At 49.6% G+C, this 14,669-nt stretch overlaps 1 long non-coding RNA gene across 1 annotated transcript; it reads right to left on the bottom strand.

Moving 5' to 3' along the window:
- Window positions 1-314: 314 nt before the first annotated feature.
- LOC125551334 lies at window positions 315-2,679 on the bottom strand. Its single transcript, XR_007302447.1, has 3 exons — window positions 1,902-2,679; window positions 1,640-1,806; window positions 315-1,022 (listed from the first exon to the last, which is right to left on the bottom strand). It is a non-coding gene; the product is annotated as an uncharacterized LOC125551334 (long non-coding RNA).
- Between the last annotated feature and the right edge of the window lie 11,990 nt (window positions 2,680-14,669).

Below are 14,669 nucleotides of genomic sequence, written 5' to 3'. Positions count from 1 at the left end.
TCTTTTGTACTTTGTTTTTTATTTGAACTTCCAGTTTTCTTAGAAACTGGAATAATTGGATTATTTAAGAACATTGAACAACCCTATCATTTTTAATTTGAACTTCTTGAATTTTTTAGAAACACATAAAACAAATTATTTTAGCATTCGATCCTTTGTTTTATCACTAGCAGAATGTTCCTCTCGTATGTATTAACACAAGCACCTTTGTGTGCTACAAATGACATCCATGCACGAGGCACTCGAATCACAATATTAATAAATAATTTGGGTACAAATCAAGCAAAGAAATAAATAGTGAACACATGAAGTCATGCGCCCGTTAACCACAATGAAATAATACTAATGAGTACAAACTAATTTCACAAATCTGTACCATAGCATGGATCTCCCGTGGATATGTTCAGTTGTACCACTCAATGAAGAACGCATAACAAAAACTATAGGAGAGATCAACAGAGGTTAAGCGATAAAAATTCAAGCTTTTCCCCATAATTGCACTACACATGTTCAGATTTTTCACCAGTATTTTTAAGTGTGCTGCCGTCTGAACCTTTGACATTTCCTTCTTATATAAATGATCTTGAACCCCCTAGAAACTTGTGAGATGTGATCGCATCTCTCGAAAGCCATCGACCGCTTTAGAACAATTCCTGAAATCCTCTCACACCGTGCATAAAACTTGGCCTTCGGTCCCAATAATAATATTTTGGGATCCTTCTTCAATCGCCATTAACATTGTTGTCCCTGTCGGTCAGCTATCAACTTACGGTTCCGAACATACTAGCTTTGGCAAAATGTGTACGAACTGCTAAAGAAACTAAAGATCGTTGGCGAACAACATCGGGTAGTACTTTGTTGTCTTTGAACTTCATGGTTTCTTGATTCTGAACTTGCGATTTATTTAATTTTTTGTAGGGTGCAGGGAGACTGCCGGTGTTCGTAAGCCGGGCTTTGTTCCCTCAAGTAGTCGCGTCCACTGCCGCACAGGACGGTGAGCAGGGGAGGAAAGAGAGACAGACCTGGCAACAAGCACTATAAGATGATGAATACAATGAATCATCTACTTATAAGTTCAGCAAAAAAATATAAGCACATCAGACTATGTATGTCACAGCGTGAAGCAAAGGACAATCAAAGTGAACACTTAGCTACAATAGTTTTCTTACATATATGAACGCAAACACATCCTAGGCAAAGAAATGCTGGGAATATCTAAATCAAAACAGAAGCACTAGTAGATGTTGTGTTTCAATGCACTGCTACATCTCGTTTTTTTCTCCTTTTCTTTTCCTATTTTCTAGCCAATTATAAAGTGCTTATAGAAAAATTACAACTTTTCCCCACTCCACGATATAAGTGCTTGGGATGGAGGTATTTTGCGTAGTAAATAATTGGGAAAATAATAGAACATGAACAAAGAAAAATTAAACCAAAGGGAAACACGATTACACAACAGTTCTATCTTCAGCTAGCCATTTTATCAAACATGTCTTGTGCACCTTTTGGTTTGGCGCAAGAAACATAGGGAAGGAGGCGAGCAAGAGTAGATTGGAAAGGGAGTTGGCAGGACTGTGCTAGCAGTAGTTGTTGCTCCTTGTGTGTCACTGTGAAGCTGGAGTACAGATGGACGGCTTACCTCTTCATCAATGTGTGGGAGAAGTGGCTACGGTGTGGCACGCATGCGACGCGCGGGGTGTGGAGGCGCTGGGTGGAGCAGTTCGTGGCAGCGCGTGCGAGCAGTCCGTGGCAGCGCGTGCGAGCAGTCCATATACTACACATGCTCTGTATCTCCCTCTATTCTTGCTTATCCATCAAAATCAAGGCGTTGACTTCATTAGGAGAAAAACAAAACTAGCATTGGCAGAAAGCGTAGTAGTAGCATTAGCAAGAAAGGCTACCTCTTGCATCTTCAGGCTGGTGGAGCTTCACCCAGCAGCAGCTGGCCAGGACGAGATTGCGTGCACCCTGCGAGCCAGATCCCCGGAAGGTGGAGGTGGGCTTTGCGAGAAGGTCAACCAGCAGGTGAAGGTTCATGGGTTGGGGGCGGCGCGTCGGCATGTGGATGCGATGTGGAGTAGCAAGAACAAAAGATTGGATCAAGGAAGGGGCAAACAGAGTTTGCGATTGCAATAAAAATGAAACTAGCAAATTGAGGGGCTCGTCCTAGTTGTGGTTGTAGGCTCGATGGCCTTCTGCAGTGCTCCATCGAGGAAGCTGCCGGTCTCCTTCAGCTATGAGTCAGGGAGAGCAACCCCCGGTGACTGGACCATGGCGACGCATCCTGTCGGAGGCGCTCGGCCGGCATCGAGGGATAGCACGGGGAAGTGGAGGATCGCTGGGGCGGCGACTGATTTGCGTCGGGTGGCGGCCGACGCGCATGGGGGATCCCGTGGTGGCGGGGCAGGGTAGGGTGGCGGCGGCAGCGCGCGGGGTGGGGCGGTGACGGCGGCTCATGGTGCGCGAGGTAGGAGGTGATGCGCGGTGGGGCTGCGGCGGCGGCCTGTGGGGTGGGCGAGGTAGGAGGCGGCGCGGGGTGGGGCAGCGACGGAGGAGCGCGAGGTTGGGCGTGGAGTTGCGACGACGCGTGGGGGAGGGGGTGATTGCGCCGGCGGCCAGCGCAGGGGACGAGTGGTCGTGGGATGGAGGTTGGGGACGAGTTCATGTGCAGCTGCGGGTTGGTCATTTTTTTCTAATTCTCGGGAACAACTAGTCGTGCCCTATATAGGTCCAAACAGGATCCAAATAACTATTTTGATCCTGAGATCTATAGGGAGTGGCGTTTTGGCTCTCGGATCCAGATGAACTCGAAATCTGAGCCGCTTAGACAAGCATGGGATGTATGCTACAGGTCACTGTCGAAGGAATACAAGAATTGAAAAAGATTTATACACTGCAGGGTCATAGTGTACGTACAGATGATTCATGACGGGGGAGCGGACAGACGTTGGCTCTGTTAAGGGCTCTGACGCACCTGTACCCTGGACCTGTACCTGGTCACGTGGTACAAATAGTTTGTTTGGACGCCCCCGCGTCAGCCATCCCCACATGTCAGGTGAAAGTAATAAAGGATGACAGATAAAAATACTGATTCGGTTTCTGATTCAAATAAATAAATTAAAAACATGATAGAGTACGAGTCAAGACATAAAAACTAAAGAAAAGCTTGTCGCACATGTAGTTCGTTATAATTTGTGCAACAAAAAGAAAAATCGTCCAACACCACCGCCCGAGCCACCATCAGGTCCAATGACGCCGCCTACCTGCACCGCCACCACCGAGGCGACCACCACCGACCACCTGGACAGCTCGACCACCGTCACCCACCTGCGCACCTCACCCACCACCACGCACGGGAGCAACCAGTGCATCCACCGTCGGGCTCAGTGCCACCACCCACCTGCGCCGCTGCCATGGGGATGACCACCGCCACCCACCTGCGCCACGTAGGTGACCACCACCGCCACTCGCAGGACCACCCACTTCGTCCGCTTCGGTTGCCGGCGCCGCGGATTATTGTTGTGCAGTCAGGAGTGTCCTTGGATGATCTGAATACAGTCAAATATACAGAGAATATACAGTCAAGAGTGTGAAAATAGTGACTGAATTTACTGAACTTATGCTAATGAACTACTGAACTCACAACAAAAATCTACAATTCTAAAAAATCTGAGATCTAATAAATTTACTTCTTGAGTTGGTCCTGGCTTGCAAGAGTACATCCTAGTGCACATATACAGCAGAGGTTATGCAGAACCAAATTGTCATTGTGGTTTCAGTACAAGAATTGAGTGGTAGTGAGATCAGAACAACCACAAGAATTGGCGTTGTCATTGTGGTTTCAGCAAATAAAGTTTCTGCTGGTTAATCAAACCAGCAAACAAGCAAGGGTTCTTGAGTTTCACTAGAAATGCCGTTTGCAATTAAAGTGAGATGAGAACAAGTGAAGTACTGAATGTGTTTGCATGATTGACTCAAGTTTCATCCATATCATTGTCATTGTCACTGAATAAATGATTCAGTCAAGTTTCACTAGAATTTGATTTTGAAGTACACATTGTGATTTAGTCAAGTTTCGCCCAGAATGACAAGTTAAACTTAACTGTCAATTTTCATTCATTTCTATGTGTGCATGATTCAGTCTAGGTTCACTAGAATTTCATTTCGCAGTTTCAATTTTCAAACAACTCTCCCTGATTCAGTTAAACTACCATTATCATTTTGCTGAGATCTTGTTTGAAACTAGTACCCCCACCCATATCAACAACTCTAAAATTTGTCGAGGTACTGAATGCACCCACATCAACTTTGACACAAACCTAAAGGTACTGAATCCTGACAGGTTGTTGTGTTAATATCAGCAGCTCTAAATGTGTGAAGGTACTGAACTGAGCGTACCTGAACAAGTGATTGTTCATACTGGAGAGCATGCCCGGTTAATGCTGGAGAAGCCTGAAAAGCTGTAACACCCCGGGTGTAATTTACCTTATATGTATCCCAACTCTTGCCGTTTCCGGCGCTAAGTTATTTTATTTCCTCGGGTTCGGGTTTTTGTCTCCGTGTGTTGTTGTCTGTGTCATGCATCTCATATCATGTCATCATGTGCATTGCATTTGCATACGTGTTCGTCTCATGCATCCGAGCATTTTCCCCGTTGTCCGTTTTGCATTCCGACGCCCCTATCTCCTCCGATGCCCCTTTCTACCTATTTTCGTGTGTAGGGGTTAAACATTTCCGGATTGGACCAAGACTTGCCATGCGGCCTTGGTTTACTACCGGTAGACTACCTGTCAAGTTTCGTACCATTTGGACTTCGTTTGATACTTCAACGGTTAACCGAGGGACCGAGAAGGCCTCGTTTGTGTTGCAGCCCAACACCCTTCCAATTTGGCCCAAAACCCACCAAAACCTCTCCCATCGTCTAGAGCGTTCGATCACAATCGCGTGGCCGAAAACCGCACTCCATTTGGAGCTTCCTAGCTCCCTCTATGCCTATAAATAGATCCCCTTCCGTAATTCCCGGGCCTCTCCCCCCGAAACCCTAGAAATCGTCGTCTGCCGCGCCGGACATGTCCGCTCCGCGCCGGACGCACCACCGCCGCCGTCCACGCCCAACCAAGGCGTGACACGTGGCATCGCCTCCGTCCCCGCGCCGCCGGCCCGCCAGGCCCACGGCCGCCCCCCGAAGCCCGCTCGTCGCCCGCCGCCGCCTCCACGCGCCCGCCGCTGTCTGCCTCCTTGCCGGCGCATCACGCCCGCCGCCCCGCTCCGCCGCACTCCGGCCGGCCACCGCGCGCCGCCCCTCGCCGACCTCGCCGCCACGCCGCCGTGCTGTCTTCGGCGACCTCCCTCGCCTGGGCGGCCTCTCCTTCATCCTCCCCGCCCACTCCGGCTGCCACTGCCCGGCTTCTCCGGCGAGAGCTCCGGCGAGCTCAAGATCCGGCCTCGGTTCGCGCGCCCGCGAGGAACCCTAGATCGGGACTTGGGTTGACTTCCCCCCTCTCCCCTTATTTTTTTGCAATCTTCATCATGTCGTAACTCCACATCCGTAGCTCCGATTTGCGCGTGTAGCATATCAAAATGTTCGTATCAACGAGTACATCATTTCATCTCATTGCATCATTTTCATTTGAGCTCATCTTGATGCCCGAAATGCTGTTAGAAGAGGGCTATGTGATAAACTTGGCAGATCTGTTTCATCAAATAGATATTTGTCATTTTTGCCATGATTAATGTGTGCATGATATGCTCCTGAGCTCTACATGAGTTTTGTTATATGCCATGCCATCTTTACAGAGGTGCTTACCATGTATTTTTGTGATATGTGTGGTGACTAGCACAAGCTTTCAAAGTAGCGTAATCGGTAATGCTGATTTCATGGACTTTGTATTTCACCAAGTCCTTGTCCTGATTTTCATTGTTATGCCATATGTTCATGTTGTTTCCTAGTGATCCGTGCCTCTTTTGAGGATGATCAGTAAGGATGATTTGTTAAATATTATGGTGCTCTATCCATCCATGTCTTTGTTTGCATTTATGGAGCACCCTAGCTTGAGTCAATCGAGCTCTACTTTTGCTATTTCGTGAATCCTGGCAGATTGTTGACTTGTTAGCGATTTTGCCGAGGATGTTGCTATTGATCCGTGCATGCTATGTTGTTGTTCTTGCATGTCTAGCTTCTATGCCATGTATTCTTGATGGGTGTATGCTTAGTTTGTCATGCCATGCTCTGTAGTGAGTGCATCGAGCTCGTAAACATGCCTACTCGTTAACTGATTTGCATGCTCCAGTTTTTCACTAAGTCTGAGATCTGTTTATGTTTTTGCCATGTTCACATGCTTGCAATTGTATTTTATGATCCCTTTTGGCTCAAGGTCACTAAGGGACTTTTGTTAAGTGCTTTGAGTAGCTTCATGCCATGTTAAGTTCCTGTAGCATGTAGTTTTCATGCTCTAAAGTGTGCTTACCTGATGTTAAATTCCAGACTTGTGTTAATTTCACTAAGTCTGAAACCTGTTATCATTTGCACTTTTGCCATGCTTGTTTGAACCTGTTAATGGATGAATTAGCCGTAGCTCAGTGTTCATCTTTTGTCAAGCATCATGAGTGGATCCCTGCCATGTATTTTTTTCATGTTTGAGTGCTGTAGCATATATCTTGATGCATTTAGATGGCTACTTGCTGATTATCGCAGACCGGTGCCATATTTGTTTTGCTTGCCATTTCCAAACCGTGCATCCGATTCCGGTGATCTTTATATCGATTTCAACCGAAATCACCTCACCTTTCCAGTGGCACTCTTGGATTTCCAAGTTGAGGCCAGGTTCAATCATTCCTTGTCAAATCTTGCATATGCATCACATATCGCATCCCGCATAGCATACCATGTTTGCATCATGTGTTTGAGCATTGCACGTGGTTGATTGTGTTCCTTTTGCTTGTTTGTCTTGTTTGGGTAGAGCCGGGAGACGAGTTCGCTAATGAGGAGCCCGTTGAGTTTGCTTACGAGGATCAAGTCAACTCTGACAACTTTGCAGGCAAGATGATCATACCCTCGAAATCACTTCTATCTTTGCTTGCTAGATGCTCGCTCTTTTGCTATGCCTATGCTACGATACCTACCACTTGCTTATCATGCCTCCCAAATTGCCATGTCAAACCTCTAACCCACCATGTCCTAGCAAACCGTTGATTGGCTATGTTACCGCTTTGCTCAGCCCCTCTTATAGCGTTGCTAGTTGCAGGTGAAGATTGGAGATCGTTCCTTGTTGGAACATTGTTTATTGTTGGGATATCACTATATTATCTTGTTATCTTAATGCACCTATATACTTGGTAAAGGGTGGAAGGCTCGGCCTTTTGCCTAGTGTTTTGTTCCACTCTTGCCGCCCTAGTTTCCGTCATATCGGTGTTATGTTCCCGGATTTTGCGTTCCTTACGCGGTTGGGTTATAATGGGAACCCCTTGACAGTTCGCCTTGAATAAAACTCTTCCAGCAATGCCCAACATTGGTTTTACCATTCGCCACCTAGCCTTTTTTCCCTTGGGTTTCGCGGACTCAAGGGTCATCTTTATTTTAACCCCCCCGGGCCAGTGCTTCTCTAAGTGTTGGTCCAACTGAGCGATGTCCGGGGCTACCAGGGGCAACTCTGGGCTGGCCTACCCGACGTCTTGCTCATCCGGTGTGCCCTGAGAACGAGATATGTGCAGCTCCTATCGGGATTTGTCGGCACATCTGGGGTGTTGCTGGTTTAGTTTTACCATTGTCGAGGATGTCTTGTAAAACCGGGATGCCGAGTCTGATCGGAATGTCTCGGGAGAAGGAATATCCTTCGTTGACCGTGAGAGCTTGTGATGGGCTAAGTTGGGACTCCCCTGCAGGGATTTGAACTTTCGAAAGCCGTGCCCGCGGTTATGGGCAGATGGGAATTTGTTAATGTCCGGTTGTAGATAACATGAAACTTAACTTAATTAAAATGAATCAACCGCGTGTGTAACCGTGATGGTCTCTTCTCGGCGGAGTCCGGGAAGTGAACACGGTGTTGGAGTAATGCTTGACGTAGGTTGTTCTAGGATCACTTCTTGATCATAGTTGTTCGTCCGTGCTTTTGCCTTCTCTTCTCGCTCTCATTTGCGTATGTAGCCACCATATATGCTAGTCGCTTGCTGCAGCTCCACATATTACCTTGCCTTACCTATAAGCTTAAATAGTCTTGATCGCGAGGGTGCGAGATTGCTGAGTCCCCGTGACTCACAGTTTACTTCCAAACCAGATGCAGGGACCGATGATACCGTTCCAGACGATGCGCTTGAGCTCAAGTGGGAGTTCGATGAAGACTCTCGTCGTTACTATGTGTCTTTCCCAGATGATCAGTAGTGGTGCCCAGTTGGGGCGATCGGGGACCGTGTCGCATGTGGGGGTTGATCTTTTATTTTGGTACTATAGTCGTACCATGAGTGTATTGGATGATTGTAATGTTATTCATGTATTTGTGTGACGTGGCGAGTGTAAGCCAACTATGTATCATTTCCCCTTTTATATATATTTACATGGGTTGTTGTGAAGATTACCTTACTTGCGACATTACTTTCAATGCGGTTATGCCTCTAAGTCATGCTTCGACACGTGGAGATATAGTAGCATCGAGGGCGTTACAAGTTGGTAATCAGAGCCTTCCCCGACCTTAGGAGCCCCCTGCTTGATCGAATCGTTGGCGTTGTTGAGTCCAGAAAAATGTTTTGAGTCATTTAGGATTATATATATCGGAGAGTTTGGGAATTCTTTTTACTCCCCAGTCCCTTCATCCTCTGGTAAGGCATCCTGACGTAGAGTTTTGACTCTTCTCTTCTCAAATTTCACTAAAAAAAATTTAGGATCACGCGGGTATCTTGGAATCGTTCCGATCGATTTGTGACGAGAACATTATTCTTGGTGCCTCCTGTCATTTAGGGGTTGTGGCAGTGTTCCGGGGAGTTGAGCTCCGAGGTGTTGTCGTCACAATTTTATCGTTGAGATTCTGGAATACCTGAGTTTCGCCGACATCGAAAATCTCTTTTATGCAGTTGTTGGTGAGATAACCTGGACACCACCCAGTACTGGGGCGGGAGTTCGGGAGTATTGCCATAATTCGTATAACGGATGCTTTTCGAAGGTTGAGGTAGACGATTTCCGAAGTTTTTCTTGGTTATGTGTTGAAGGATGGATACAGCTAGATGTAGGATTTGCTAGATTTGGGTGAGATATTATGCTTCCGCTGTATCCCCAACACCTGATTGCATAACCGGAAAGGTTCAGGAGTTTCATAGGTGGGAATTCTTGTAGCTCTAGTTCTTCTTCCACGGATATTTGGTTTGAGATTGGGTGATCCTTACCGAGTATTCGTTCTTGTTCCGTACCTTGTTGTTTTTTTCTTCTACCTCAATTCTAAGTGGCTTCTCAATTTATGGATATGTGACCATTTCAATTGGAATGCATTCGTTCATTTTGTTCGGATGTGAAGACTTTATGTTGCAATTTCAACCCGTTTGATTCAGCTTCAATATTTGTCTGTCAATGTGCTAATGGATGTCAACCTCTTTAGGATGGCTCCTCCAACGCGCACGACTCCGAATCCTGATCCGCCACCACCACCTCCACCTCCGGAGGCATGGCAAGCTGTGATGGCCGCTACCAATGCAAACACGCAGCTGATCATGCAACTTCTTCAAGAGCGCAACCAAGGGAACCAGGGCATGGCAACAATCAGAATCAGTTTGCTACACTCAACCAGTTCCTTGCTAACCAGCCAAAGACCTTCAGCAATTGTGTTGAGGCAACAGACGCTGATGATTGGCTCGTGGACATATGCAAGCATTTCGAGTGCAGTAACGTCAGGCCTGAGGACTTTGTCAAGTTCGCTTCCTTCCAACTCAAAGACCAAGCTGCAGAATGGTTTCAGCAGTACAAAGATTCCAGAGGAGGCCGTGTGATTACCTGGGATGAATTCCGTCAAGACTTCAAAGCTCATCATATTCCTCAGAGCGTGGTTGAAAGCAAGCGTGAGGAATTCCGCAACCTGAAGCAAGGCTCTATGTCTGTTTACGAGTACAACAAGATGTTTCAGAAGCTCGCCCGTTTTGCTAAGCAAGACGTCCCTGACGAGAAGAGCATGATATACCAGTTCAGGGGTGGTCTCAGAGAAGAAATCCAGCTAGCTCTTGTCTCTTTGAGCCCAAGAGGTACGATGAGTTTTACAACATGGCAATGAAGCAAGAGACTGCTCAACTGAAGTGCGATGCTTCCAAGAAGCGAGTCAGAGATGCTACTCCTTCTTCCTCAACTCAAGTGGCTAAGCAGCAGAAGTATTGGCTTCCTCCTCCTCCGTTCCGTCAGCCTTATCAGCAGAAGAGCAAAGGTGGCAGTGGATCTTCCCACCCACCCAACCCTGGCTTTCAGAACAAGACTTCGTCTCAAGCTCCAAGATCAAGTGCTCCGTATCACCGTCCGCTCTCGGAGGTCACGTGCAACAAGTGCCAACAGAAGGGTCACTATGCCAACAAATGCTTCAATCAGAGGCGTCTCCCTCCTCCTCCTCCCGTGAGATCGGCAAGTACAGCTGTGGTCAAGCATAGCCCCAAGCACGCCAAGGTCAACTTGTTGAACGCAGCTCAAGCAGAGGACTCGCCAGATGTCATCATGGGTAACCTTACTGTTGACGATGTTCCTGCAAAAGTACTTTTTGATACTGGTGCATCACATTGTTTCATGTCAAAGCCATTTTTTTGCCAAGAATGAATTCGTTTCTTCTCATTTGGGCAAACAAATGGATATCGTTTCTCCCGGCAAACGTTTGAGTGCAAGTTTGGAGGTTCCAGATGTTACTATCACGTTGGGCGATTACAAGTTTCTTTCTTCTCCAATGGTCCTTGGTAACTCAGATATTGATCTTATTCTCGGGATGGATTGGCTTTCTAAGCACAAGGCTCAGCTTGATTGTGCTGCCAGGCAGATTCAATTGACTCATTCGTCTGAGATTTAATTGTCTTTGCCGCTCGGGATGATACCATCCGTTTGTTTTCTCTCAATGAGAAGGGTGAACTGGATGCCATCTCTCAAATTCCAGTCGTTTGTAAATATCAAGACGTCTTTCCAGAAGAGCTTCCAGGAATGCCTCCGCACCGGCCAGTTGAATTCGTGATCGATCTTGAGCCTGGCACGGAACCTGTTTGCAAACGTCCTTACAAGCTTGGACCTGAAGAGTTGAAGGAGCTGAAGAAGCAACTCGATATTCAAGAGCGAATGGGTCTTATCCGACCTAGTTCTTCTCCGTGGGGTTGTGGAGTTCTTTTTGTGAAGAAGAAGGATGGAACGGACCGACTTTGTGTTGACTACCGTCCATTGAACAAGAAGACTATCAAGAACAAGTACCCACTTCCCAACATCAATGAGTTGTTCAAACAACTCGAAGGTGCTCAAGTATTCTCCAAGCTTGATCTCCGTATGGGCTATCACCAGATTCGAATCCGTGAGCAAGATATTCCCAAGACGGCTTTCAGAACAAGCTATGGTTCATATGAATACACTGTCATGTCTTTTGGCCTCGTCAATGCTCCTCCGACTTTCTCTCGCATGATGAACTTCATCTTCAACGCCTACACAAATGACTGTCTTGGTCTATCTCGATGACATTCTGGTCTTTTCGAAGAACAAGGAAGATCATGCCAAGCACTTGCGTTTGGTGCTCGATAAGCTCAGGGAACATCAGTTCTACGCCAAGTTTTCAAAGTGCGAGTTTTGGCTCGATGAGGTTCTCTATCTTGGGCATATCATCTCTGCCAAGGGCATAGCGGTAAATCCTGAGAAGGTGTCTGCAATTGTGAATTGGGAACCACCTCAGAACGTGAAGCAACTCCACAGCTTCCTTGGTCTCGCAAGCTACTGTCGAAGGTTCGTTGAGAACTTTTCAAAGATCGCAAAGCCTCTTTCCAACCTTCTCCAGAAACACGTCAAGTATGTTTGGTCTCCGGAATGTGACATGGCTTTCAACACTTTGAAAGAGAAATTGGTCACTGCTCCAGTTCTGACTCCTCCTGATGAATCCAAACCATTCGAGGTCTTCTGCAATGCCTCTCTTCAAGGTCTTGGTGCAGTGTTGATGCAAGAGAAGAAAGTTGTGGCTTATACCTCTCGCCAGTTGAAGCCCAACGAGAAGAACTACCCCACTCATGAGCTCGAGTTGGCAACAGTTGTGCATGCTCTTTTGACTTGGAGACATCTCTTATTGGGAAGAAAAGTGGACATCTTCACTGACCACAAGAGTCTCAAGTACATCTTCACTCATCCTAATCTCAATCTCAGGCAGACTCGTTGGGTCGAAATGATTCAAGAGTATAATCCGAGTATCGAGTATACTCCAGGCAAGGCCAATGTATTGCTGACGCATTGAAAGTAGGAAGGCTACTGCAACAGTCTGATTCTCAAGCCTTATGTCGGGTGGTGGTGCGACATATGCCAACGGTGGCTTATCTTTGTGGGAACCAGTAAGACATCGCCGGTGCCTGGAAGCGGGATAAGGCGAAGACATGCACGCCGGCGGATCTTACCCAGCTTCGGGGCTCTCCGTGGAGATAACACCCCTACTGCTGCTCTGCGGGGTCTCCGCATGCTCACTCGATGAATCAAGTAGCTACACAATGCTCCTTGAGCTGTTTGGGGGGAGGAGGAAGAAAGGGCACGGCTAGCCTGCTTCTTCTCCTTGTATGGTGTCTAGAACTAGCAGGGGGTCGAACCCTTTGCATGGGTGCTCCGGGGGGTTTATATAGGCCTACCCCCCGGGGGTACAATGGTAATCCGGCTGGGCGCGGGGCCCAGCCGTCTGTGACTGTGCTCGCCGGCTCCTGCGCCGGCTGCTGGGGCCCGCCGACTGGTGGGTCCGCCGGCTGCCAACTCCTTGGTCACTGTGGCTTCATCTTGCTGACGTGAGCTTCATCGTGGTAAGCGCGGCTACAGTACCGCCGCCTGTCGGACGATCGCTGTAGCCTTACCGCGTCTTGTCTCCTTAATGGGGCGTCCTCTTCGAGGGAGGCGGCGAGCCGGCTGCGGGGAGCCGGCTCCGTCTTGGGCGGCTGGGTTGGAAGCGTGGCCGCCTTCGGCCGTCTCTCTACTTTAAGGGGCCCACCGCCTGTGGGCCACGCTGGCGGCCCGTCGTGGGTGACGCCAGGGTCAACATTGCAACAGTGCTGCGCCAGACGGGTCATGCCTACCTCGTACGGCGCACTGTGCTAGGCGTGCCCCGGGATTCGGGAGTGGCAGGCTCTTCTGTAGCCACGCCCCGTCGCACCGCCGTTAGGTGGGTGCAAACTTTGTGGGTACGGTCTTGACTGCTTTACGGGGAGCCGGCTCGAAGGAGTCGGCCTTCTCACAGCCGGCTTCTTGGAGTCGGCCCTCTCGTGAGGGTTAAAGTCGGACCGCCTTCCGAGAGCCGGCCTTGATCGCAGCCGGTTAGGGGAAGGCGGCCCCATGTCTTGGACTCTTGAGAGCCGGGCGGGCTCGCAACTTTTTCAGAAGTGCCAGGGGAAGCCGGCTAGGCTACCCATGGCTATTTACTCCGATAGTAGTCCCCGAAGCTGATCGAGCTCCGAGGTGAGCAGTGGGGACGAGAAGCTTGGTCAGCTTCCTATCCTGAGGAGCCGGCCTCGCGGGCGTACGCCGACTTCAGATAACCCCGCGCAGGCGGGAGGAGAGGGGACCTGCGTGCGGACCACGGGCCCTCTCGCGGCCACGTGGCGGCAGGATCCTGCGAGCGCACGCGCGCGATGGGACGCCGCCGCAGGCCCGGGCCCGCCACTCGCGAGCCTCGGTCCGGGCGCGGATCTCCCGTGGCCCACAGGGCCGCTCGCCTTCTCAAGGCAGTTTTCGTCTCGCCATTAAGGATCGATAATCGCGGGGCGTGGGAGGTGGGCACGATCGACCCCCACGCTTCCCCACGCCACGCCTCCTCGGCTCCGCCACGTGAGCCTATAAGTAGGGGGAGGAGGGGGAGCGACAGAGGTTCGCGCGCTCCCTCCCACTCCGTCCCTCCTAACTCTCGTCTTCTTCCTCTCGCCGCCGCCGCAGCCTCCTGTCTCAGCGCCGTCGCGTCTCCACGCCACCTCGCTCCCATGGCATTGTCAAGCTCCTGGGACGGCTCCAACGTCCATGAGGATCACGTGGAGTTCCTTCGCCAGACCCGGCGCCTGCCCGACGCCGACCGCGTACAGGTCCGCCTGGCGCCCGAGAGGGAGATCTCACCGGCGCCGGAGGAGGGCGAGCGGGTCGTCTTCCGCTCGCACTGCCTGCGCGGCTTCGGCCTCCCGGCGAGCGGGTTTCTGCGTTCCTTCCTCGACTTCTACAACCTCCAGCGGCATCACCTCACGCCCAATGCGGTGATGCTGCTGTCGGCCTTCGTCTTCCTCTGCGAAGGCTTCTTGGGGCTGCTCCCCACGCTGGAGCTCTGGGGAGAGTTCTTCCAGAGCAAGCTCGGCACAGTCGTCGTCGGCGTGCCCGCCCCCTGCGGAGCCTTCATCGCCATGAGGAGGGCGAGCGAGAACAATCCGTTCCCGCCCATCCCCCTGATCCAGTCGGTGAAGGTCTGGCAGAGATCTTATTTCTATGTGAAGAACGTCGCCGAGCGAGAAGACTACATCAACCT

The sequence above is a fragment of the Triticum urartu genome, chromosome 4 (assembly GCF_003073215.2).
Source record: "Triticum urartu cultivar G1812 chromosome 4, Tu2.1, whole genome shotgun sequence".
Classification (NCBI taxonomy): Eukaryota; Viridiplantae; Streptophyta; class Magnoliopsida; order Poales; family Poaceae; genus Triticum; species Triticum urartu.
This window is presented reverse-complemented; position numbering and strand designations above follow the sequence as displayed.